This window comes from Caretta caretta, chromosome 3 (genome assembly GCF_965140235.1).
Source record: "Caretta caretta isolate rCarCar2 chromosome 3, rCarCar1.hap1, whole genome shotgun sequence".
Lineage (NCBI taxonomy): Eukaryota > Metazoa > Chordata > Testudines > Cheloniidae > Caretta > Caretta caretta.
In genome coordinates, this window is record NC_134208.1 from 75,736,216 (window position 1) to 75,763,989 (window position 27,774).

Consider the following 27,774-nt stretch of genomic DNA (forward strand, 5'->3'; position numbering starts at 1 on the left):
AGGATTTATTATTTGTCTGCAAAATGGTCAACTGAGGTCTTTAAAAATCAGTTTTTCTATTCGATAGTCCTAATTTCAAGGGCTCTGTTTTTTATTAAGTATAAACAAAGGTAATTTATTAATTGGAGAAACCGTTAGACACTTTTTTTTTTTGGTAAATAAAGTAGGACGACAAATGCTCAGTCCTTATCCCAACGTGGTTTCATCACTGAGGGGTGCAGGCTACTAGAGACAGCATACAGACAGAAGGCCAAAATAGATGAAAGAAAGACAGAAAGATTTTCAATGGACCATCAGAGAAACAACCATTTAAAAGTTTTCAAAAGACTTAGAGTATACCTACATTGCAACTAGATGTGTGACTGCGGCATGTGCAGACATATGGCAGCTAGCTTTAACAGAGATAGTGCAAGTACCAAGAGCAGTGAAACTGCCACAGCATGAGCTTCAGTGCAAACTATACAGTAACTTCTCACTTAACTTTGTAGTTATGTTCTTGAAAAATTAGACTAAGCAAAACAATGTTAAGCAAATCTAATTTCCCCATAAGAATTAATGTAAACAGGGTGGGTTAGTTCCAGGCAAATTTTTTTCACCAGACAAAAGACATTATATATATATATATATATATACACACACACACACACAGTACAAATTTTAAACAATTTTAAACAAATAACGTCACACTGTATTCAGCAATGATGATTGTGAAGCTTGGTTGAGGAGGTGGAATCAGAGGGTGGATCGTCCAGCTGCTCCTCTTGCTGAACTTTCCCAACTCAAAAAAACACATCTAGAGATTGTTGTTTTGCTTTCCTTTTTTTTTCTTGGTAAATGTCTTTACAGCAATTCATTACATAACCAATTCTCCTAACCACTTTGGAGATGCGTTCCCTGTTAGGATGGTCATCACTAAGGATTTGTAAACCAGCTTCAATCATTTGGAAAGCTTCAGAAAGATGTTTGGCAGTCAAATTTCAATGAGTTGGTTCTTCTTTTACTTCTTGGCTGTCTTCTTCCATTGCTCTCATCACCTCTAGTTGCATCAGATCTTCATTGGTTAGCTCTTCTCCATGTGACTGCAGAAGTTGTGTAACACGGGCTTTTTCCACTTCATCAAAACCTGTTTTCTTGGCCAAGCTGAGGATATCTTTCTTCATAGCAGGGACAACATCTTTAAATCCTTTAAAGTCATCGACACAGTCAGGCCACAACTTCCCCCACACACCATTCATGCATGCTTCAGTGACTTCAGCCCAGGACTCACCGATGTTAACGATGCACTTGCGGATGTTGTAGTCACACCAAAATTGCTGAATCATAGGCTTGCCTTCCCCATCGGTGCCTCTGATGAGCTGGTCAGGAGTACACCGTAAGTAATATGCCTTAAATGCAGCAATGGCTCCTTGGTCCATGGGTTGGATGAGTGACGTTAGGTTCCAGAAAGACAACTTTGACTTTTTCCACACTGGTTGTCCAGGTTGATTGGATGAGCCAGTGCATTATCAATAAGTAAGAAAATCTTAAAATCAAGATTTTCCTTGGCACAGTATTCCTTCCATGTATACCTTCTAGGTGGTAATGCTGCTGGAGACATGAAGTGACCATGAGTTGGTTGAGTTCAGGATCCTGACGCAGGGAAGAAAGGTAAGCAGCAGGATACGGACCCTGGATTTCAGGAAAGCAGACTTCGACTCCCTCAGGGAACGGATGGCGAGGATCCCCTGGGGGACTAACTTGAAGGGGAAAGGAGTCCAGGAGAGCTGGCTGTATTTCAAGGAATCCCTGTTCAGGTTACAGGGACAAACCATCCCGATGAGTCGAAAGAATAGTAAATATGGCAGGCGACCAGCTTGGCTTAATGGTGAAATCCTAGCGGATCTTAAACATAAAAAAGAAGCTTACAAGAAGTGGAAGGTTGGACATATGACCAGGGAAGAGTATAAAAATATTGCTCGGGCATGTAGGAATGATATCAGAAGGGCCAAATCGCACCTGGAGCTGCAGCTAGCGAGAGATGTTAAGAGTAACAAGAAAGGTTTCTTCAGGTATTTTGGCAACAAGAAGAAAGCCAAGGAAAGTGTGGGCCCCTTACTGAATGAGGGAGACAACCTAGTGACAGAGGATGTGGAAAAAGCTAATGTACTCAATGCTTTTTTTGCCTCTGTTTTCACTAACAAGGTCAGCTCCCAGACTGCTGCACTGGGCATCACAAAATGGGGAAGAGATGGCCAGCCCTCTGTGGAGATAGAGGTGGTTAGGGACTATTTAGAAAAGCTGGACGTGCACAAGTCCATGGGGCCGGACAAGTTGCATCCGAGAGTGCTGAAGCAATTGGCGGCTGTGATTGCAGAGCCATTGGCCATTATCTTTGAAAACTTGTGGCGAACGGGGGAAGTCCCGGATGACTGGAAAAAGGCTAATGTAGTGCCAATCTTTAAAAAAGGGAAGAAGGAGGATCCTGGGAACTACAGGCCAGTCAGCCTCACCTCAGTCCCTGGAAAAATCATGGAGCAGGTCCTCAAAGAATCAATCCTGAAGCACTTGCATGAGAGGAAAGTGATCAGGAACAGCCAGCATGGATTCACCAAGGGAAGGTCATGCCTGACTAATCTAATCGCCTTTTATGATGAGATTACTGGTTCTGTGGATGAAGGGAAAGCAGTGGATGTATTGTTTCTTGACTTTAGCAAAGCTTTTGACACGGTCTCCCACAGTATTCTTGTCAGCAAGTTAAGGAATTATGGGCTGGATGAATGCACTATAAGGTGGGTAGAAAGTTGGCTAGATTGTCGGGCTCAATGGGTAGTGATCAATGGCTCCATGTCTAGTTGGCAGCCGGTGTCAAGTGGAGTGCCCCAAGGGTCGGTCCTGGGGCCGGTTTTGTTCAATATCTTCATAAATGATCTGGAGGATGGTGTGGATTGCACTCTCAGCAAATTTGCGGATGATACTAAACTAGGAGGAGTGGTAGATACGCTGGAGGGCAGGGATAGGATACAGAAGGACCTAGACAAATTGGAGGATTGGGCCAAAAGAAATCTGATGAGGTTCAATAAGGATAAGTGCAGGGTCCTGCACTTAGGACGGAAGAATCCAATGCACCGCTACAGACTAGGGACCGAATGGCTAGGCAGCAGTTCTGCGGAAAAGGACCTAGGGGTGACAGTGGACGAGAAGCTGGATATGAGTCAGCAGTGTGCCCTTGTTGCCAAGAAGGCCAATGGCATTTTGGGATGTATAAGTAGGGGCATAGCGAGCAGATCGAGGGACGTGATCGTTCCCCTCTATTCGACATTGGTGAGGCCTCATCTGGAGTACTGTGTCCAGTTTGGGGCCCCACACTTCAAGAAGGATGTGGATAAATTGGAGAGAGTCCAGCGAAGGGCAACAAAAATGATTAGGGGTCTGGAACACATGAGTTATGAGGAGAGGCTGAGGGAGCTGGGATTGTTTAGCCTGCAGAAGAGAAGAATGAGAGGGGATTTGATAGCTGCTTTCAACTACCTGAAAGGGGGTTCCAAAGAGGATGGCTCTAGACTGTTCTCAATGGTAGCAGATGACAGAACGAGGAGTAATGGTCTCAAGTTGCAGTGGGGGAGGTTTAGATTGGATATTAGGAAAAACTTTTTCACTAAGAGGGTGGTGAAACACTGGAATGCGTTACCTAGGGAGGTGGTAGTATCTCCTTCCTTAGAGGTTTTTAAGGTCAGGCTTGACAAAGCCCTGGCTGGGATGATTTAACTGGGAATTGGTCCTGCTTCGAGCAGGGGGTTGGACTAGATGACCTTCTGGGGTCACTTCCAACCCTGATATTCTATGATTCTATGAAGATGAAACCGCTGGCAGGGTACCAATCTGAAACACCACAAGCTCTAAAGCGATTTTCAAAGGAACACCTTCCAGTCATTTGAAGATCCAATAAGAAGGCATGGATAACTGGAGCTATTTTTTCAGAATGGCTGACTCTCTCTGCTGTTCCAAAGTGTCGGCAGGTGCTCAACCCCTGGCTCTGCCCCAGGCCCGCCCACCCCCACTCCAATCCCTCCCCCGAGCGTGTCCTCACTCCTCCCTCAACCTCCTGAATGCCGCAAAACAGCTGATTGCTCCAGGTGGAAGGTGCAGGGAGGGAGGAGGCTGCACATCGCATCCTTGCTCCTCCCCCCAGAGCCTCCTGAACACCCACGAAACAGCTGATTGATACAGGTGGGAGGCACAGGAAGGGAGGGAGGAGGCTGCGCATCGCATCCTCGCTCCTCACTGCGGAGCCTCCTGAACACTTGCAAAACAGCTAATTGCTGCGAGAGGGAGGAATTGCTGATCCGCGGGGCTGCAGGCAGGTGGGAGGCACTGAGGAGTGGAGGGAGCTGATAGGGGGGCTACCGGCCCACCCTGGTTCCAAGCCCTCATGGCCAAACAACGTTATAAGGAAACATTGCGCAACTTTTAATGAGTATGTTCTCTAATAGATCAGCGACGTAACAATGAACAATGTTAACTGAGACGAAGTTAAGTGAGGAGTTACTGTACAAGCCTGTCCTGGACTCTGGGTACTTACTCAGTGCCTAGCAGACACTAAAGTCCGTGCTGTTGTGGCTTCCCTGCTACTGGTACTTGCACTAGCTATATAAAAGCTAGCTCAAATATGTTTACACATGCTGCAATTGCACCTCAGATTGCAATGTAAACATACCCTCCGTAAAGTGAAAGCCAGCCAAGTATAAAATTATTAACCTACATGGGGAACAAATACTTAATAACAGACTTTTCAACCTAGCAAGACAAGGTGTAACACAATCCAAGGGCTGGAAGTTGAAGCTAGACAAATCTAGCTAGACAAGACTGGAAATAAGGTGTACATTTTTAAGAGAAATTAGCCATTGGAACAACTTACTAAAGGTCATGGTGGATTCTCCATCACAGGCAATTTAAAAATTAAGATTGGTTATTTTTCTAAAAGATATGCTCTATGAATTAACTTGAGGAAGTTCTGTGGCCTGTGTGTGCAGACTAGATGATCACAATGGGCCCTTCTGGCCTTAGAATTGATGAAAAAAGGCTCAAGCCTTGGTTTTTGCATTGATTTAGTGGGCTTTAGATTGGGCCCAAAGTGCTTTTCCTGGCTTTAATCATAATGTGGTTTCTGTTTAAAATAGTTCCATAAAACCGCACCTTGGTGTTCCCTCATCATTCTTAATCATTTACTTCTATTTCAAATGTCTGTTAAGCACAAGTTGAAGATTTTTTTTTAAAAAAAAAACCTCTAGAACTGCAGTTCTTCCTGCTATCTTAAAAGGTTTCCAGATATATTAGAAAAATCCCTTATTACCTATATGACTAATATCATAGAATAATTTTTAATATATCTCAAACAAGCATCATTTTCACCAGTTATGTTTTTTATTTTTGCATTTTACACAACTTGGACAAATAAAATTAGGGATGTCAAGCGATTAAAAAAATAAATCGTGATTAATCGAGCTGTTAAACAATAACAGAACACCATTTATTTAAATATTTTGGATGTTTTCTAAATTTTCAAATATATTGATTTCAATTACAACAGAACACAAAGTGTACAGTGCTAACTTTATTTTTTTTATTATAAATATTTGTACATAAAAAGAAACAGTATTTTTCAATTCACCTAATACAAGTATTGTAGTGCAATCTCTTTATCATGAAAGCTGCACTTACAAATGTAGAATTATGTACAAAAAAACAATTGCACTCAAAAATAAAAAACATTAAACTTTATAGCCTACAAGTCCACTCAGACCTACTTCTTGTTCAGCCAATCGTAAACAAACTTGTCTGTCTAAGCATTTGCAGGAGCTAATGGTGCCTGCTTCTTGTTTACGGTGTCACCTGAAAGTGAAAAGAGGTGTTTGCATGGCACTGTTGTACCCGGCATTGCAAGATATTTACATGCCAGATGTGCTGAAGATTCATATGTCCCTTCACGCTTCAACAACCATTCCAGAGGACACGCATCCAGAGCTGATGACAGGCTCTGCTCAATAATGATCCAAAGCAGTGCAGATTGATGCATGTTAATTTTCATCATCTGAGTCAGATGCCACCAGCACAAGGTTGATTTTCTTTTTTGATGGTTTGGGTTCTGTAGTTTCCACATCTGCGTGTTGCTTTTTTAAGACATCTGAAAGCATGCTCTGTACTTGACCTTTTTAGATTTTGAAAGGTGCTTCAGATTCTTAAACCCTGGATCGAGTGCTGTAGCTATCCTTAGAAATCTCACGTTGTTACCTTCTCTGCGTTTTGTGAAATCTGCAGTGAAAGTGTTCTTACAACGAACATGTGCTAGGTCATCATCCAAGACTGGGATAACATGAAATATATGGCAGAATGCAGGTAAAACAGAGCAGGGGACATACAATTCTCCTCCAAAGAGTTCAGTCACAAATTGAATTAACACATTTTTTTAATGAGTATCATCAGGATGCAAGCATGTCCTCTGGAATGGTGGCCAAAGCATGAAGGGGCATATGCATGTTTAGCATATCTGGCATGTAAATACTTTGCAATGCCAGCTACAAAAGTGCCATGCGAATGCCTGTTCTCACTTTCAGGGGATGAAAATAAGAAGCAGGCAGCATTATCTCCTGTAAATATAAACAAACTTGTTTGTCTTAGCGATTGGCTGAACAAAAAAATAGGACTGAGTGGACTTGTAGGCTCTAAAGTTTTAGGATTGTTTTGTTTTTGAGTAGTTATGTAACAAAAAAATCTACATTTGTAATTTGCACATTCATGATAAAGATTGCACTACAATACTTGTATGATGCGAACAGAAAAATACTACTTGTTTTATCTTTTTTTACAGTGAAAATATCTGAAATAAAAATAATATAAAGTGAGCACTGTACACTTTGTATTCTGTGTTGTAACTGAAATCAATATATTTGAAGATGTTGAAAAAATCCAAAAATATTTAATAAATTTCAATTGGTATTCTATTCTATGAATTGCACAGTGCAATTACAACTGTGATTAATTGAGACTAATTTTTTCTACCACAATTCATTTTTTTTAGTTAATTGTGTAAGTTAACAACAATTAATCAACAGCCCTAATTAAATACATAAATCAGTTTCATTTTTAGGTATAGCTAGTTTAATCGTCTGGTACTCATGCTCTAGAACAATGTAGCAAAATTCACATGACAAACTGCCCACATGCCTTCTAGATCAGTTGGTTTTCTGACAACCCCCTCATCAGTCATATGGCATTGTTTGGAGAGGGAAGCTGCACTCACACCACATCCCCCATGCCCAAGACCTTGGACAAAAGTCAGTATCGCCAACTGTCTTTGCCTTTTAGAGTTCAGTTTCTCTTGTGCGCCAGTCAGTAACACCTCAGATAAAAGATAATGTCTTCAGTTTGGATTCAATTAAATATTATTTTATATATTTTCTTTTTTAGACAAGTACAAAAATAAAATGAGCATACCAGAATTACAAAAAAAAAAAATCTTTGCTTCGCCCAACAAATTTAGGTTGATAAGCACCAATGTACTTTACTATTTACATAATTTACAAAACCCCAAGCAAATTAACAGTTAACATAAGTTTTTACAATGCCAATAGTAAACAAACATCCTTATCAATTATAAAAAAAATTGGTATTTCATCACATCAACTTTTCAATGGACTGCTGGGTATTTATATGCATTTGTTATCTCAATTTCTGTACCTGGATTTTTTTTTAAAGAATTCTTAAATGTACTTATTGGTAATAATTCCCATTTATCAAACAAAATGTTTTGTTTAAGTATTTATAATTACTTCGTGATAATGTTGTATTGTCATAAATATAAAGGGAAGGGTAAACCCCTTTGAAATCCCTCCTGGCCAGGGGAAAGCTCCTCTCACCTGTAAAGGGTTAAGAAGCTAAAGGTAACCTCGCTGGCACCTGACCAAAATGACCAATGAGGAGACAAGATACTTTCAAAAGCTGGGAGGAGGGAGAGGAACAAAGGGTCTGTGTCTGTCTGTATGCTGCTCTTGCCAGAGACAGAACAGGAATGGAGTCTTAGAACTTTTTAGTAAGTAATCTAGCTAGGTATGTGTTAGATTATGATTCCTTTAAATGGCTGAGAAAAGCATTGTGCTGAATAGAATAACTATTTCTGTCTGTGCATCTTTTTTGTAACTTAAGGTTTTGCCTAGAGGGGTTCTCTATGTTTTTTGAATCTAATTACCCTGTAAGATATCTACCATCCTGATTTTACAGGGGGGATTTTTTTATTTCTATTTACTTCTATTTTTTATTAAAAGTCTTCTTGTAAAAACTGAATGCTTTTTCATTGTTCTCAGATCCAAGGGTTTGGGTCTGTGGTCACCTATGCAAATTGGTGAGGCTTTTTACCAAACCTTGTCCAGGAAGTGGGGTGCAAGGTTTTGGGAAGTATTTTGGGGGGAAAGACGCGTCCAAACAGCTCTTCCCCAGTAACCAGTATTAGTTTGGTGGTGGTAGCGGCCATTCCAAGGATAACGGGTGTAATATTTTGTACCTTGGGGAAGTTTTGACCTAAGCTGGTAAAGATAAGCTTAGGGGGTTTTTTCATGCAGGTCCCCACATCTGTACCCTAGAGTTCAGAGTGGGGGAGGAACCTTGACATGTATATATAATTTTCCTATTAAATTACATAACACTAACAACCATAATTCATAATATATGTATGTGGACTTGCATTTGAGGCTGATCAATGGGACACTCATATGAATATATATAAAGTTTTCTTTTTCAACACACTTTTCTTTTTTAAACAGTTTTGTAATCATGGCTGTGTAACTGATTTCATAGATTCAAAGGCCAGAAGGCACCATTATGATCATCTAGATCAGCAGTTTTCAAACTTTTTTTCTGGCGACCCAGTTGAAGAAAATTGTTGATGCCCATGACCCAACGAAACTGGGAATGAGGGGTTTGGGATGTGGGAGGGGTTCAGGGCTGGGGCAGAGGGTTAGGGTGTGGGGGTGAGGGCTGCAGGGATGGGAATGAGGGGTTCAGGGTGTGGGAGGGGGCTCTGGGCTGGGGGTGCAGGCTCTGGGGTGGGGCCAGGGATGATGGGTGTGGGGTGCAGGAGGGGGCTCAGGCTTACCTCCAACAGCTCCCAGTCAGCAGCGCAGTCAGGGTGCAGAGGCAGACTTCCAGCTTGTCCTGGCATTGCAAACCGCACGTGGAGGCCCACCTTGGATCCAGACCTGCTAATGGCTGCTTCTGGGGCGCAGCACGGTTGCAGAACAGTAGGGACTATCCTGCCTTAACTGGGCAGCACCGCTGACGGGACTTTTAACAGCCCGGTCAGCAGTGCTGACCAGAGCCGTCATGACCCAGTGCCTTACATTCCACGACGCAGTACTGGGTCGCGACCTGCAGTTTGAAAACCACTGATCTAGATCTCCTCTATAATGGGCCATAGAACTTCCCCCAAATAACCCTAGAGCAGTGGTTCTCAAAGCCGGTCCGCCGCTTGTTCAGCCCAGACCGCCAGGGGCTTTCCCTGGTTTGTTTACCTGCGACGTCCGCAAGTTTGGCCGATCGCGGCTCCCACTGGCTGCAGTTCGCCATTCCAGGGCAATGGGGGCTGCAGAAAGCGGCGCGGGCCGACGGACGTGCTGGCCGCCCTTCCCGCAGCCCCCATTGGACTGGAGCGGCGAACCGCCACCAGTGGGAGCGGCAAACCGCCGCCAGTGGGAGCGGGGATGGGCCGAACCTGCGGACGCGGCAGGTAAACAAACTGGCCCAGCCCGCCAGGGGCTTTCCCTGAACAAGCAGCAGACCAGCTTTGAGAACCACTGCGCTAGAGCATATCTCTTAGAAAATCATATACAAAAATATTTGACTGCTCCTCTTTCTGTCCTACTCTCTGTACAGTAGGACATCCAAGAGTGAATTTACCAGATGCTGGTGGATCCGTGCTGATCCATGTGTGTGCTATCTGGTCACTTGGCAGTATGGAATAACTGTCCAGATTTTCCCAGAATTAACTGATATGAACAAAATTAGGTAGCATGGTGGGAGTAAGCATGCAAACAGTTCAGACACAGAAAGACTGCAGAGTGGACATACCGTATATACTCATTCATTAGCCCGTTCATTTGTAAGCCGATCCCCCCAAGATGGATAGGTAAAAATGTCTGACCCTTTCATAAGTCGACCCTATATTTCAGGGCTTGGCAAACTCTGGCTCCCGGCCCATCAGAATAAGCTGCTGGCAAGTTGGGATGTTTTATTTACCTGGAACATCCGCAGGCACAGAGCCCCTCAGCTCCCAGTGGCCACAGTTTGCTGTTCCCAGCCAATGGGAGCTGCAGGAAGCGTGCGGGCCAAGAAATATGCTGGCCGCCATTTCCCGCAGCTCCCATTGGCTGGGAACAGCGAACCGCGGCCACTGGGAGCTGAGGGGCTCCCTGCCTGCGAATGCTCCCGGTAAACAAAATGACAACGTATTAGATATCTATTTCAATAATTCAATAGAGCTTACAATCGTCAAATTTTGGTGTAGATCAGTTGATAAGCTGACCCCTGCTCTTTAATTCTTCACTTTTTTACCAAAAAAATTCAGCTTATGAATGAGTATATACGGTACCAAAAAAAAAAAAAAAAGAAAGATTGAGTTAACCTTTTATATAAGAGTTGCAAAACCATAGTTGTGATTGTATTTGTAACATTGACAGGATGTCTGTTCTGGTAGATGTTTGGCTATAACGTCTCCAGAAACGTGGCACAGCTTTCATTCCTCTATTCCTCTATCAAAAAAATCAGTTGAATAATTTAAATTTTTAAAGAAGTAGTATGGTATAAGGACCCGAACAGAATGCTTTTGGAAGAACGATAGGTAGGGGTTTATTCTAAAATGAGCTTAAAATAAATTCCTAATTTTTCTCTAAAACTTGGTGGCCAAATTTCACACAGGTTTAGCTTTTATGTCCTTTGAATTTTCAATGTAGTTTTTGCTTTGTTTCTCTTAATACGCTAAATTTTTGAATAAAAGCCTTTGAGTCTGGGCTCTGGCCAAAAAGTTTTCTTATCAGTCCTACTTTTCATTGCTGACCGATATCTTTTAAAAGAGACACATCAGACTTGATAAAGAGACAAACCGTAAGAGATCTGGGGCAAATGTTGGATATAGCGTCAACTGTAGACATTATTTATCTTATAATGTAGAACCTGTGTATGACTGATGGAGGTTAGAGGCAAACTAATCAGAACTATGGGGGCCAGGTGCACAGAAGCCTGATTAGTGCTTGTGGCCCCCAGTTAATCAGAGCCTGATTGGTTGATTATCAGGCAATAAACCCTTAAAATGAAAAATTATTTTTAAAAGGTATATTAGGGTACCTTCCCCCCCACACACAATTATGCACACTTCAGTTTAAGTACAAAGATGCCTTTTTTTAACTGCCAACTCTGCAAATTGAGTCCATGATCTGAATGTTACCCCCTGTCCTTTCTAGCTAGCCCCCAAGAAAGATTCTGCAAGTGGAACTTAATTAACAATTCTGTTAATGTGTACGCTAGAAACAATCTAGCCATTCACCCATTACTTTATTGGCTCTGGAAAACTAACAGGAGTAAAAAGCAGTAAGTATTATCAACAAAAGAAACTATGTGATTCAGAATATACAATGAGAACAGATCTGTTGAGTAAAAGTTAACTTCTTAAAATAAACTTTTCTGACTACTTATTTTATATACTTACTTTCTTGACTACTACTTTCTGACTATTTATAAAACGTCAGTTTAATCTGCATAAGTTTTCAGTTTGTCATGCATGTACAATATCACATCTTTCTACTGAAGTAGTCTGAGTGGCTGCTGACAGATTTATTCATTTGGACCATCAAAAAACAACCAGAAACAGGGCTGTTAGGCAATCATTCAAGGGTGCTATCAACCCCATGAAATAGGATGATTTAACAAAAGTGATCAGTGATGGGAAAGACCACTTCCCAGAGAAAATGTGTCATGTGCAACAGCAGTTCTCAACCGGGGTACTGGAGCCCCCTGAGGGGCCGTGAGCAGGTTTCAGGGGGGCCACCAAGCAGGGTCAGTGTTAGACCAGGCCAGAAAACTGAAGCCCTGCTATGTTCAACTGAAGCCTGGGGCTCCCAGCCCTGCCACCTGGGGCTGAAGCTGAAGCCTGAGCAACTTAGCTTTGCAGGGACCCCTGTGGTGTGGAGCCCTGGGCAATTATCCTGCTTGATACACCTTAACTGGCTTTTATGTGCAGAAAAGCAGTTCTTGTGGCACTGGTGGGCCGTAGAGTTTTTATAGCCTTTTGGAGAAGGTGGGGAGGCTCAGAAAGAAAAAGGTTGAGAATCCCTGATGTACAAAATATGCCAATCTTCCATCCAGTCTCTAAGCCAGTGATCCCCAAACTGTGGGGCACGCCCCCTCTAGTGGGGCATGGAGAAACGTTCGGGGGCAGCGGGTGGAATGCGGCGAGGCTCAAGTCAGCCCCTATGGGCGGTGGACAGGGAGCACCACCCAGCCCCACTCTGCTCCCAGCTCCGCTCAGTCCCACCTCCAGACCCAGCCGTGACTCCGCTCCTGTCCACAGCCCCAGCCGCAGCTCGGGCCTCAATCCCAGCCCCAACTATGGCTCCTGGCTCATGCTCCCGGCTCTGGTCCTACTCCCGGCCCCACTTCCAGCGCCGGCTGCAACTCCCAGGGGGATGCAGACTGGGTAAGGGAGGGGCGCAACAGAAAAATTTTGGGGACCACTGCTCTAAACGAAGGGAGAAGATCCAAACCATAGGTATCTCTGAAAAGCAAGATTACAATGTGAATGGACTCTAGGGAATTGGAAAGGAAATATACAAACATAAGGAATGGGGGAAAAACGGGAAAAGGAGAGGCGACAGGACAGGAAGGATGGTTTGGTGGTTAGGCACTAGCCTAGGACTTGGGTTCGTGTCCCTGCTCCACCAGACACCCTTGTATGATCTCAGACAACTCAGTATCTCTGTGCCTTACCTCCCCATCTGTAAAATGGGGATAATAGCATTCCCTACCTCAGCGGGATATTGAGGTAAATATATTAAAGTTTGTGACAACACTGAGATACTACAGTAATACTACAGAGGGCCACAGAATTGATAAATTTCATAAAAATGTGTTAGTCTAGACATTAGAGAAGGAAAAGAATTCCAAAAGAGTTAAATAAGAGATTTCATAATTAATCTTCATTAAGAAAAAAGGGAGAAGAAGGGATCACTATTATAGAGTAGGATTAATCAAGTATGAGGACGATGAGACAGCTGTAGTAACTATTCTGCTTCACTTTTAAAAGACTGAGAATCATACAGCATTAAACGCTAATGAAAATTTGGTCATGGTGGTGTGAAGGATTGATAAGCAGCTAATGAATGAATTACACTAATCATATGTAAATCAGCAGGGACAGATGATATGCAGTTATCAGTCCAGGAATAAACCCAGGATATGGTTTATTTCCAATTAAAGGGAATCATGTCTAAGGGCTTGTCCACACTGGGAAGTTAATTTGGATTAACGGGGGGTGTGAATTTAAAGGAGAACAGGTATTCCTGAATTAACTCCTTCTGTGGAGACTTATTCCAGAATAAAGGCATGGCTACATTGCAAACGTCAAAGCGCTGTCATGGGAGCGCTGTCGCGGCAGTGCTTTGAAGTGCGAGCATGGTCACGCACAACTGCTGGGAAAGAGCTCTCCCAGCGCTCCTGGCAATCCACCTCCACGAGGGAATTAGCTCCAAGTGCTGAGAGCCGCACTGTTTACACTAGTGCTTAAAAGCACTCTGACTTGCTGCACTCAGGGGGGTGATTTTTCCGGACTGGAGTGGTCCTTGGAAGAATGGCAGAATCCTAAACAGCAGAGGCAGGCTTCCAAGCAGGGTAAAAAAACTTCAACGAGAGGTACACTAACTTCTCACTTAATGTTGTAGTTATGTTCCTGAAAAATGCAACTTTAAGTGAAACGATGTTAAGCAAATCCAATTTCCCCATAAGAATTAATGTAAATGGGGGGGGGGTTAGGTTCCAGGGAAATTTTTTTCACCAGACAAAAGACTATATTTTTTATATATAAACACACACACACACACAGTATAAGTTTTAAACAAACAATTTAAGACTGGTACACAGTGATGATGATTCTGAAGCTTGGTTGACGTGGTAAAGTCAGAGGATGGGATATTTCCCAGGGAAGCCCTTACTGCTAAATGATGAACTAGCAATCAGCTGAGCCCTCAAGGGCTAACCCATTGTTGTTAATGTAGCCTCACGCTCTACAAGGCAACAGGAATGGAGGGAGGCAAGGCAGCAGAGCAGACAGAGACACACACCCTATGTGAGAGAGAGAGAGAGAAAGAGAGAGAGATGCACAAGGCCCCTTTAAGTACGCTGACCCCACTTTAAGTACACTGCCTTTTTAAGTAGATCAGCAAGTTGAGACAGATGCTGCTGCCAGGAAGCTCCCTCCGTCCTGAGCCCTGTGGTGCCCCGTCCCCACACCGTTCTATGGAAATGGGGTAAGCCGGGTGAAGGAGCAGGGGGGAGGGGGACACCCTGATTAGCCCCCCTCTTTCCCCCACCCCGCACAGCAAGCAGGAGGGTCCAGGGAGCAGCTCCAAGGCAGAGGACAGGAGCAGCACGACAGTGTGGGGAGGGATAGCTGAACTGCTGGCAATTGGTAGCCTGCTGGGCGGCTGCTGCACAGGGAACTTAGGGGAAAGTGGAGCTGATAGGGAGGCTGCCAGTTCACCCTGGTTCCAAGCCCCCACCAGCTAGTTCCAATAGGCTGCTCTTCCTGCAAGCAATGGACAAAGCAGGCGGCTGCCAAACCACGTTAAGGGAGCATTTCGCAACTTTAAACAAGTATATTCTCTAATTGATCAGCAATGTAACAACGTTAACCGGGAGGACTTTAAGTGAGGAGTTACTGTATATAGATCAATTATGTCTTTAACCTCACCCACTCTCGGGCCTTCAACTACCACCTATACAAATAATCAATTGCTAGATCCCTAATCTTTTCTTTCCTCTTTTCAATCTAAAACCTTTTGCTATCCTTTGCATACCTAACCTTGGCTATCCGCTCCGCCCCCCCCCACCCCCCATCAACCAAAAATAACCAAAAAGTGAATTCCACGTGTTGCTCCTAAACCATCCCTTCTCCCTCCTTTCTCCAAAATTCTTTCACATCATCCACTACTTTGAAACAACACTCTTCTCTTCAGTTCCTACAATTAGCTTCCTCTTGCTCTCGACAGTAAGTTTCATTCCCACCTTTAAGATTCCGTGTAAATCCATTCCTACCTATGTCAGTTTTTACTTTGTCCTACTGCCTAACTGCCTTTGTCCTAACTAGTTGTTGCCTACCTGGAACCAATTTTGTAGCCCTCTCCTATAATACCAGATTAGAAAGACACTGGAAACATTGTAGAGGATACAGCAAAAATACAGAATTTAGTAATAACAGCGATGTACAGCATGTGCTCTATAAAGCCTGAAAACACTAGTGAAATACGTGTTTTAAAATTTTGGAGTAGAACCTTAAGAGAAAGACTCTGTTAATGGGGAGGGTCTATGCTTCTGTGGAGATAAAGCGTTATTTAGTGATTAGAGCAAGAAACGGACATCAAGACTCCTGGATTAGAATACAGTAGAACCTCAGAGTTACGAACACCAGAGTTACGAACTGATCGGTCAACCACATACCTCATTTGGAACCAGAAGTATGCAATCAGGCAGCAGCAGAGACAAAAAAAGGCAAATACAGTACAGTACTGTATTAAATGTAAATTACTAAAAAAAAAAAATAAAGGGAAAGTTTAAAAAAGATTTCACAAGATAAGGAAACTGTTTCTGTGCTTGTTTCACTTAGATTAAGATAGTTAAAAGCTGCATTTTTCTTCTGCATAGTAATGTTTCAAAGCTGTATTAAATCAATGTTCAGTTGTAAACTTTTGAAAGAACAACAATAATATTTTGTTCAGAGTTACAAACAACTTCCATTCCTGTGGTGTTTGTAACGGAGATTCTACTGAAGATGCTTGAGAGTCAATTCCCCTTGTAAAGTATTCTGAAATCCCTAAATGAGAGATGCTGTATTACTGCAAAATATTGTTATAGGTTAGGCATAATCACTGCCCTTCATTGAAAGACAGTCCTAATCAGCCATTAAGCATCTTTATGGAACAACATAACAAACAATAGCAGCCTCCATGAAAAACACAGGTACATGTCACCACTCAAAACAAAGGCACAGGCAAGTTGTGTGTGCACTGAGGGGTTTTGCTGGTTATTGTTTTGTGAGGATTTGTATGTCTGTGAAAGACAGACAAACACCAGAGAAGAACTCAGAGAAGGAGCAGAAATCCAAGGACACTGCACAAGCACCGGGAGCATGGCCCTTAGAAAAAAAACAAGAGAGAAAGCTTTTTCAGTTCAGTGCTGGCTGAAAGAGGCTTAGAACTGTAAGCAAAAACACAAGACAAAGTTTCGATTCCTACTGTACTCAGGGAAACAAGGTCTTCGCATATTCTTTATAAGTAGACAGAGTTGCATCAAAAAAATACTTCATTTCATCACCCATTTCTCCTCATTACTGGAACAACCCTCAAGACCCCAAATTTTTGGATAACCATTCAGGTTGATGGAGGTAATAACATGTTACAATTTATTGATTTTATTGGTTCTCCTAATGTTTACTATTCAAACAGTATGTGAAATGCAAGTTCTATGCAAAATCCTTTAATTTCTAAATGTTTGTGTTAATATTAAGTAATTTGAACCATTACATTTATTATAAAATCATTCTGTATAAGCAAGTTAGTAAAGTCAGAATTCTCTGCAGAGAATGCCATTTCAGTGTAGAATTTATTGTTTCCTTTAAACAGAATAGATGTACTCCAGTAACTTTATAGAGAAAGTATGAATCACAAACAGGTTAAAACAGAGCATTCAAGAGAAAATAAGTCACTGATGCACAATAATAATTTTCATCCAGTCTTCACCCCAGACAAGATCATTATGTTTAGTTACACTCCTCTGGACTATTTTAGCCCCTTCTTTGGGGTTTACATATACAGTGTCATTTTCTGGCCTCTGACCAACCTCCCATATCAGTGACCAATTTATCTATTTCATTCACTTAATCTTTCAAAGTCAGTTTACCAGTCCTTCAAATCATTTTTGTTGTACAAGGGGAAAATAGGTCATATGAGTGCAACATGAGTCACTGACCCATCAGAACAACACACAAGAAAAAAAATTCAATATTGTTGCTTTGAGAGCAGTAAAGTGAAGGGTCTGGAGTGACAGCACACAACAAATCACAGAAATTAGAGTCTGAAAAGATATGAGGTCATCTAGTTCATCCCAGTGCCAGGGCAGGATTGCTCCCTACAGTATATTTCCTAGACATTAGCTTGAGGAGTGATACTATTGCAAGAAAAGTGAATACTATATATACTAATATGTACATATAGGGGGGAAAAAACAATTTTTTTAAGGCCAGAGAAGTAATAACTCCTCTTTACACCAGCCTTGCTAATACCACACTGGGGAGTACTATGCAGGGTTTTGTTCTGCTCGCTATTAAAAAAAACCGTACCAACACTGATAAATTACAAGGAATATACAGATGACAAAAGGAATGGAGGGCATGACCTATGAAGAAAGATTAACGGACCTTAATACGTACACTTAGATAAAAGATGGCAAAGGGGAAATCTGTTAATTATCATTACACATGGATGCACAGAGGGGACACTAAATCCTTCCATACTAAAGTCCCACCACAGATTAGCATCATCTAACGTTAATTACATAGATTCCAGGAACATCTAAACGTAACATACTGACATCAAAAACTGTGTATAACAGATTCATACTAAATACTTCAAACTCAGACAGCATTTGTGTAATTTCATATACTGTGTTTTGACATAAAAAAACAGCTGTTTCACACATCCTAAAAACTATTTTAACATTCAATATTATGACAATCTTAACTATTTAAAATCCTAAATGTAACACAACAAGAACTATTCAGAAGTGTGCGGGTTACTATTTGTAGTGTCAAACTGTTCAGAATGTACAACTTCTATCACATCCCTCTTTTCAAACCTCTGTATTGGTTGACTCTCTCCTCCCATTAAGGCAAGAGTGGATATTAAATATGTTTTAACACTCAAGTATAGATAGCACAAGTTGTATTTTAACATGTGTTATCTGGTCAAGGTAAACCCAAGCTTGTTTCCTAATGTTTACCTCAACCACCTAATGTGTTAAAATACAACTTGCCCTGTCTACACTAGGTTAAACAATTTTTATTCTATCCTCAACAAGACCTAAAAGTCTACCTATACACCAACACCCTTCATTTTTGAATATCCTCCCAGTCACTGCAAAACAAAATCTCCCTCTCTTTCACTAAAACAAAACAAAAAAAAAAAAACCTCACCAAATCTGGTTCAGTACTTCTTTTAACAAGTAACGCCTAGCACAATTATGTCCTCACCTTTTCTTCCAGTTATTGCATTGCTTTTCCTTTGTAGTTAGTTTGTGAATTAATGTTTTGGATATCTTTACCTGTTGCTCAGTAGCACTGTATTTGCATAGTTCATGGATTGTTAGCTCTCAGGGGCAGACTCACTGCTCTTGGGAGCTGTTCATTCAGCAACATGTAGACCAACAGACCTTTAAATAAGAAATAATAATTCACATAGAGTGAAGTACACAAATATATAAAAGTGACTTTGCTATTTTAAAAAACCTATATATAATCAAATAACCACCTACAATGGATAAATCCTTTTTTATATTAAATTAGCAAAAAGCAAATACTTGAAAATCTACAGCAGTGGTCCCCAAACTGTGGGACTTGCCCCCTAGGGAGACACGGAGGAAAGTTTGGAGGGGCATGGCAGGGCTTGGGCTACGGGGAGGGAGTGCCACCCAGCCCCACCCCCAGCTCCGGTCTCAGCCCCGACACAGTCCCCTGACTCTGGTCATGGCCCCAGCTGTAGCTCCGGCCTCGACCATAGCCCAATTCCCGGCCATGGCCCTGGCCCCTGAGCAGGGACGCAGAGAGATTCCATTACAGGTAAGGGGGACCATGACGTTAAAAGTTTGGGGACCACTGATCTACAGTCTTTTTACAGCAATTAAAAAATGTGAAGCTTCCAAGTTCTACACATTGCTAAGAATATGTACAATCTTATATCCCTATTACTGTCAAACTCATCTTCCTCCTAACGTCTCCTCTTTCTGTTGTGTTACATACTCCTGGTCCCATCTTAGTTTACAAGCTCTTTGGAGCAGAGACTGTCTTTCACTGGCTGTTTGTACCCCTGAATGATGTGCGTCCAGCTTGGGCCTCTGAGCATCAATGGACTATAAAAAAAAATCAAACTCTGAGCAATCAGGTTAACCATTTTGCTACTGCCCACGGCTGTTGTGTGAAGATCTATGAAATTCTAGCATTCACTGGAACACTAGTAACACAATGTGCATTTTGCCATATCTTAGTTCTCCATGGAATCTGTTACGGAAGGGTGATCTACTTTCATTAACAGTATGGAACGTACACATGCCTGCTAAGGTGATGCATCACATCAGGAGAAGAAAGCACATTAGGTTTGACTATGTCCTATATTGGTAATGCAAGAATTAGCTTTCCCTGAGAAAAAAAGATGGGGTTACTGAGATGAGCACGGGTACGTGTGGGTAAATACAGCAGGCAGATAGAGCTTCGGTAGGTAGGGGTTCAGCAATGGTAGGTACAGATGGATTTGGCGGATGGAAAGAACTTAGGTGGGTAGGTACGTGCTCAGCACTGGGAAGTACAGATGTGTTTGGTGACTGGAAGCAGCCACGGTGGGGGAAGATGTTCAGCAGTAGGGTGGTGGGCAGCTGGAAAGAGCCTGGGGGAGCAGAAGTTCAGTACTGGGAGGAGCAGATGGTTTTGGTGGCTGGAAAGAACGGGAGGAGTAGGTGTTCAACACTTTGACGGGGCAGGGAGAAGATGGGTTTGTAAGCTGGAGGGGGGAGGGATAGCTCAGTCATTTGCGCATTGACCTGCTAAACCCAGGGTTGTGAGTTCAATCTTTGAGGGGGCCATTTAGGGATCTGGGGCAAAAATTGGGGATTGGTCCTGCTTTGAGCAGGGGGTTGGACTAGATGACCTCCTGAGATCCCTTCCAATCCTGATATTCTATGATCCGGGGGCCAGGGTAGGAGTTCAGCACTGGGAGGGGCAGGCAGGATTGCCAAATCTCCAGGAATTAAAGATTAATGTTTGATTATGTCACATGATAAAGTCTCCAGGAATTCATCCAAACAGAGTTGGCAACCCTAGTCCAGCAGCCAGAAGGTGTGCGGGGGGGGGGGGGAGCTGGGTGGGTTGGGCAGCGGGAAGGTGCGGGGGGGGAGGGAGCTGGGTGGGATGGGCAGCGGGAAGGTGCGGGGGGGGAGGGAGCTGGGTGGGATGGGCAGCGGGAAGGTGCGGGGGGGAGGGAGCTGGGTGGGATGGGCAGCGGGAAGGTGCGGGGGGGAGGGAGCTGGGTGGGATGGGCAGCGGGAAGGTGCGGGGGGGAGGGAGCTGGGTGGGATGGGCAGCGGGAAGGTGCGGGGGGGAGGGAGCTGGGTGGGATGGGCAGCGGGAAGGTGCGGGGGGGAGGGAGCTGGGTGGGATGGGCAGCGGGAAGGTGCGGGGGGGAGGGAGCTGGGTGGGATGGGCAGCGGGAAGGTGCGGGGGGGAGGGAGCTGGGTGGGATGGGCAGCGGGAAGGTGCGGGGGGGAGGGAGCTGGGTGGGATGGGCAGCGGGAAGGTGCGGGGGGGAGGGAGCTGGGTGGGATGGGCAGCGGGAAGGTGCGGGGGGGAGGGAGCTGGGTGGGATGGGCAGCGGGAAGGTGCGGGGGGGGAGGGAGCTGGGTGGGATGGGCAGCGGGAAGGTGCGGGGGGGAGGGAGCTGGGTGGGTTGGGCAGCGGGAAGGTGCGGGGGGGGAGGGAGCTGGGTGGGATGGGCAGCGGGAAGGTGCGGGGGGGAGGGAGCTGGGTGGGTTGGGCAGCGGGAAGGTGCGGGGGGGGAGGGAGCTGGGCGGGATGGGCAGCGGGAAGGTGCGGGGGGGGAGGGAGCTGGGCGGGATGGGCAGCGGGAAGGTGCGGGGGGGGAGGGAGCTGGGCGGGTTGGGCAGCGGGAAGGTGCGGGGGGGGAGGGAGCTGGGCGGGTTGGGCAGCGGGAAGGTGCGGGGGGGGAGGGAGCTGGGCGGGATGGGCAGCGGGAAGGTGCGGGGGGGAGGGAGCTGGGCGGGATGGGCAGCGGGAAGGTGCGGGGGGGAGGGAGCTGGGCGGGATGGGCAGCGGGAAGGTGCGGGGGGGGAGGGAGCTGGGCGGGATGGGCAGCGGGAAGGTGCGGGGGGGAGGGAGCTGGGTGGGTTGGGCAGCGGGAAGGTGCGGGGGGGAGGGAGCTGGGTGGGTTGGGCAGCGGGAAGGTGCGGGGGGGGAGGGAGCTGGGTGGGTTGGGCAGCGGGAAGGTGCGGGGGGGGAGGGAGCTGGGTGGGTTGGGCAGCGGGAAGGTGCGGGGGGGAGGGAGCTGGGTGGGTTGGGCAGCGGGAAGGTGCGGGGGGGGAGGGAGCTGGGTGGGTTGGGCAGCGGGAAGGTGCGGGGGGGGAGGGAGCTGGGTGGGATGGGCAGCGGGAAGGTGCGGGGGGGAGGGAGCTGGGTGGGTTGGGCAGCGGGAAGGTGCGGGGGGGGATAGGAGTTCGGCACTGGGAGGAGTAGGTGGGTTTGGGCAGCTGAGACAGCCAGTGCACAGTGTAGGGGTGGCGAGTGGACCCATCACTGATGGGCCTCGGGCAGGGGTCAGCGTGGCAGGGCCTGTTCCGGAGCAGGGGGCACAGCCAGGCTGAAGACCCAGGACTCATCGCTGGCAAAGCGCAGGGCCAGTCCGGGCCCATCGCAGGCAGCCTTAGGACGGACACATGGTGGCAGTGGCCGGGCAGGGCTAAGCCAAGGGGCGCGGGGTCCCGGCTGGCAGAGCGAGGCAGGGGAGGGCTGGCGGAGGCCGAGCGCGGCACTAACCACGGGGCCTGGCCCCGCCCAGCCCGGGCACAGGGAGGGGAGGGGAGGGGCCCCGAACAGACACAACGGCCGGGACCGGCAGCCGAGCAGGCCGCGCCCAAGCCCTCCGCCCCTGCCTGAGAAGAGAAGTCACCGTACCCGTCCGCAGGGCGGAGCGGCCTGCGTCGCGCGCTGACACCAGCCACACGCGAGTCCCGGCGCGCGCAATCGAGGAAGGGGCGGGGCTCCTAGCGGGAAGAAGCCGCTGCGGGACCTGAGCGGTCACGCTGAGTAGCAGGGTGGGGAGGGGAGAGCGTGGTGGGCGGGGCTACGAAATGATCCCCGTACGTTCTGCCCGCGTAGGAAGGGGAGGATCTAAAGGCTGTGGCCAGAGCGCGGGGGCGCTTGACTGTTGGTTAGGTGGCGTGGGCGGAGAATAACGGTCATGTGGGCTGGGCTGGGCTGGGCTGGGCGGGGCGCTCTACTGCGGGCGCTCCAGATGGGGCTGCTGCCGCTGACAGGGCCAGGTTCGCTTTTTGTGGGCCCCCTCTCGCCGGGGAATGATTGTAAAATGAGTGCCCCAAGGGTCGGTCCTGGGGCCGGTTTTGTTCAATATCTTCATAAATGATCTGGAGAATGGTGTGGATTGCACCCTCAGCAAATTTGTGGATGATACTAAACTGGGAGGAGTGGTAGATACGCTGGAGGGCAGGGATAGGATACAGAGGGACCTAGACAAATTGGAGGATTGGGCCAAAAGAAATCTGATGAGGTTCAATAAGGACAAGTGCAGGGTCCTGCACTTAGGACGGAAGAACCCAATGCACCGCTACAGACTAGGGACCGAATGGCTAGGCAGCAGTTCTGCGGAAAAGGACCTAGGGGTGACAGTGGACGAGAAGCTGGATATGAGTCAGCAGTGTGCCCTTGTTGCCAAGAAGGCCAATGGCATTTTGGGATGTATAAGTAGGGGCATAGCGAGCAGATCGAGGGACGTGATCGTCCCCCTCTATTCGACATTGGTGAGGCCTCATCTGGAGTACTGTGTCCAGTTTTGGGCCCCACACTACAAGAAGGATGTGGATAAATTGGAGAGAGTCCAGCGAAGGGCAACAAAAATGATTAGGGGTCTAGAACACATGAGTTATGAGGAGAGGCTGAGGGAGCTGGGATTGTTTAGCCTGCAGAAGAGAAGAATGAGGGGGGATTTGATAGCTGCTTTCAACTACCTGAAAGGGGGTTCCAAAGAGGATGGCTCTAGACTGTTCTCAATGGTAGCAGATGACAGAACGAGGAGTAATGGTCTCAAGTTGCAGTGGGGGAGGTTTAGATTGGATATTAGGAAAAACTTTTTCACTAAGAGGGTGGTGAAACACTGGAATGCGTTACCTAGGGAGGTGGTAGAATCTCCTTCCTTAGAGGTTTTTAAGGTTAGGCTTGACAAAGCCCTGGCTGGGATGATTTAACTGGGAATTGGTCCTGCTTCGAGCAGGGGGTTGGACTAGATGACCTTCAGGGGTCCCTTCCAACCCTGATATTCTATGATTCTATGAAAAGGGGCTGGGGGCAAACGCACAAGGGGGCGGGAGCTAGGGTTGGTCCCTGGAGCAAGGGAGGGGCCAGCCAGGGGTAAACTGCAAGTGCAGCAGGGCTGGGGATGGGGGTAAACAGGATTCCCCCCACACACACACTCCTGCCCACATAGAGCGGGTCCCTATCGTCTCCCTGGTTCTAGCCTAGTCTCTTCCTCTCTCTGTGCACTGAGCTGCGCCTCCTGCAGCGTGACAAAGTGGGAATGTTCTTAATGTTTTCTCTGAATACTGTGTGGGTGCCTCAGTTTCCCCTATGCATTTCTGAAGTACGTAGGTCAGGGGCGGGTAAACTTTTTGGCCTGAGTGCCACATCGGGTTTCCAAAACTATATGGAGGGCTGTTAGGGGAGGCTGTGCCTCCCCAAACAGCCAGGCATGGCCTGGCCCCCACCCCCAATCCAACCCCCCATTTCTCACCCCCAGACGGCCCCCCCCCAGGGACGCCTATCCCATCCAACCCCCCTGTCGCCCCTGCCTCCACCCCAACCCCATCCAACCACCCCTTCTCCCTGACTACCCCCGGAACCCCTGCCTCTGGTTACCCCCCACCACCCAATCCAACGCCCCCCTCTCCTTTCTGACTACCACCCCAGGACCCCTGCCCCCATTTAACCCCCCTGTTCCCCGCCCTCTGACCACCCTGACCCCTATCCACCTCCTCACCCCCTGACCGCCACCCCGAACTCCCCTGCCCTCTATCTAACCCCCCCTGCTCCCTGTCCTCTTACTGTGCTGCCTGGAGTACCGGTGGCTGGTGGCGCTACGGCCGTGCCGCCCAGAGCACCAGAACAGGCAGCCGTGCCGCTGGCTGGAGCCAGCCACGCCACCTGTCATAAATATAAAGGGAAGGGTAAACCCCTTTGAAATCCCTCCTGGTCAGGGGAAAGCTCCTCTCACCTGTAAAGGGTTAAGAAGCTAAAGGTAACCTCGCTGGCACCTGACCAAAATGACCAATGAGGAGACAAGATACTTTCAAAAGCTGGGAGGAGGGAGAGAAACAAAGGGTCTGTGTGTTTGTCTATATATGCTGGTTTCTGCCGGGGATAGACCAGGAATGGAGTCTTAGAACTTTTAGTAAGTAATCTAGCTAGGTATGTGTTAGATTATGATTTCTTTAAATGGCGGAGAAAAGAATTGTGCTGAATAGAATAACTATTTCTGTCTGTGTATCTTTTTTGTAACTTAAGGTTTTGCCTAGAGGGGTTCTCTATGTTTTTGAATGTAATTACCCTGTAAGATATCTACCATCCTGATTTCACAGGGGGGATTTCTTTATTTCTATTTACTTCTATTTTTATTAAAAGTCTTCTTGTAAGAAACTGAATGCTTTTTCATTGTTCTCAGATCCAAGGGTTTGGGTCTGTGATCACCTATGCAAATTGGTGAGGCTTTTTATCCAACATTTCCCAGGAAAGGGGGGGTGCAAGTGTTGGGAGGATTGTTCATTGTTCTTAAGATCCGAGGGTCTGGGTCTGTAGTCACCTAGGCAAATCGGTGAGGCTTTTTACCAAACCTTGTCCAGGAAGTGGGGTGCAAGGTTTTGGGAAGTATTTTGGGGGGAAAGACGCGTCCAAACAGCTCTTCCCCAGTAACCAGTATTAGTTTGGTGGTGGTAGCGGCCAATCCAAGGACGACGGGTGGAATATTTTGTACCTTGGGGAAGTTTTGACCTAAGCTGGTAAAGATAAGCTTAGGAGGTTTTTCATGCAGGTCCCCACATCTGTACCCTAGAGTTCAGAGTGGGGGAGGAACCTTGACACCACCGCACAGCACAGAGCACCAGGTTAGGCCACGGCTCTGCAGCTGTGCTGCTCGGCAAGAGCTCGCTACCCAACCACCCAGAGCATTGCACCGGTGGCACAGTGAGCTGAGGTTGTGGGGGAGAGGGGATAGCGGGGGGGGATCTGGGGCTAGCCTCCTGGGCTAGGAGCTCAGGGGCCGGGTAGGAGTGTCCCACGGGTAGGTGGTGGGATAAGGGTGTGTGATTGTTGCAGAGCCCTAGGCAGGTGTGATGCTGTCTGCACAGAGAATGGTCGACACCCTGTCTCCTGGCAACTGATGGCCTGGCCCCCTCCCCTGCAAGGTGCCAACTGAAGGTGTTGGAGAACAAAGAGATCAGGTGGCCTCCTGGCCCGGGAAAGAGACAAAGGACAGAGGAGGAGCTGGAGGGGGTTGCAGTTTGGAGCTGGCTGGGGAAACGGAGGGAGGTCCAGCACTGGTGTCTGGGCTCCCTACCCCACAAGACGGACCTGACTGAGGAGTCCTGTTTTCCATACCTACAAGCTCCGATTTGACTGTGTTCTTGTCGTCTAATAAACCTTCTGTTTTACTGGCTGGCTGAGAGTCACAGTGAATCACAGGAAGTGGGGGGGGGGGGGGGTGCAGGACACTGAGTCGCTCACACTCCATGATACTCTGTGACATCCAGCAGCAGCAGGACAGGTTCTCTTCCAGCCTTCTGGGGTGGGTGTTGGAGGAGCAGAGATGAATGTGATTATTCCTATAATTGGACTTTTATTTTCCAGTCAGCACTGCTAACTGGACACCCAGGTCCCATTTTCTACTGGAGTTTCCAGTCTAAAACTGGATACCTGGCAACAGGGCTGCCAGAAAAGCCGGAGGAGGGGCAAGCAATCATTTTTAAAAGTGAGAGGGCTAAGCCTTAAGCCAGTGGTTCTCAAACTTCTGTACTGGTGACCCCTTTCACATAGCAAGCCTCTGAGTGCAACCCCCCTTATAAGTTTAAAACACTTTTTTATATATTTAACACCATTATAGGTGCTGGAGACAAAGCGGAGTTTGGGGTGGAGGTTGACAGCTTGCGACCCCCCGTGTAATAACCTCGTGACCCCCTGAGGGGTCCTGACCCCCAGTTTGAGAACCACTGCCTTAAATGGTGGGAAGCAAGGGGGGTGGTGGGCTAGGGAGTGGAAGGGAGCTAATGGGCAGGGCCATGTCTGCTGTACTGCCCAGGTAGGTTGAAGACTGTGGGGATCAGCTGGCACAGTATCCCCAGCCCAGGTGACATGACAGCCAGTGGTGGATTTAGAGTTAGTGGGGGCCCCCAGCCCTGTGCTCAGCCTCATTTTGGGGGCCCCTCCTTGGGACCCAGCCAAGAAAAAGAACATTCTCTCTTATCTTTCCCCACTCCCATTTTTCATTTTTTTTTCTTCATCCTCCTCCTATAAGTAATAGCAAGTAAATGAAAATAAAGTGAGGTACCTTGATTGTTCTTGTATACTAACTTATTTTTCCACAGACCACTTGAAAATCGCGGAGTGTCTCGACGAACCACTTAATGATCTTTCCAAATATTGTAAAAAAAGTTGGAGTGCAGGGTCTGGACAGGAGCTAGGGTGAGGGAGGGAGCTCAGGGTTGGGGCAGGAGGTTGGGGTGTGGAGTGCTTACCTGGGGCAGGTTCTGTTTGGTGCAAGGGGTGCAGGTGGGAATGGGGCGGGTTGCAAGAGCTCCTGTTTGGTACTCAGGATGGGGGTGGGGATGTGGGGGGGGTCAGGAGTCAGGGCTGGGGGGGCTGTTGGGGTACAGGGGGCTGGGGGAGTGCAGGAGTCAGGGCAGGGGAGGTGTGAGGGGGTGCAAGAGTCAGGGTGGGCAGGGGGATGGGATGTGTGTGGGGGGTGCAGGGGTCATGGCAGGGGGCTGGAGGGGTGTGGGGGGTGCAGGGGTCATGGAAGGGGGCTGGGGGTGTGTGGGGGGTGCAGGTGTCAGGGTGGGCAGGGGGCTGAGGGTGTGGGCTGGGGTCGATGGGGGTGCTCACAGCAGAGAGCTGGAAGGGGTATGCCCTGATTCCAGCCCCTTCCCCAAGGCCCCACCCCCGCCTCTTCTCCGCCTCCTCCCCTGAGCAGTGAATGTGCTGAGGCTCGGCTCTTCCCCCTCCCTCCTGCAGGCAAACAGTTGATCTGCGGCGGGGGGAGGGAACGTAGCATGTAGGGGGAGGAGCTTGGCTGCCGGTAGAGCCTGCCCTTCTGCAGAAGGATCTGGCAGCACCAAGCTTCTGCCCCCATGGCGGGGAGGGAGGTGGGGAGAGCGGAGAAGAGCGGACCAGGCCCCCTTTGGACTGTGGGCCGAGTGCCATGGTAAATCTGG

General features: G+C 47.1%; 1 protein-coding gene across 4 annotated transcripts in view; it reads right to left on the reverse strand.

The window, feature by feature from the left end:
* FBXL4 (F-box and leucine rich repeat protein 4) overlaps nt 1-18,714 on the reverse strand; it is a 125,067-nt gene extending 106,353 nt beyond the window's left edge. For 3 of the 4 annotated variants that reach the window (XM_048844947.2, XM_048844944.2, XM_048844949.2), the window contains exon 1: nt 18,607-18,714. The gene's annotated coding sequence lies outside the window, so the exon portion shown is untranslated. Of the gene's footprint in view, nt 1-18,535 lie in introns of all 4 variants that reach the window. The other variant, XM_048844946.2, reaches the window with a different exon arrangement.
* Between the last annotated feature and the right edge of the window lie 9,060 nt (nt 18,715-27,774).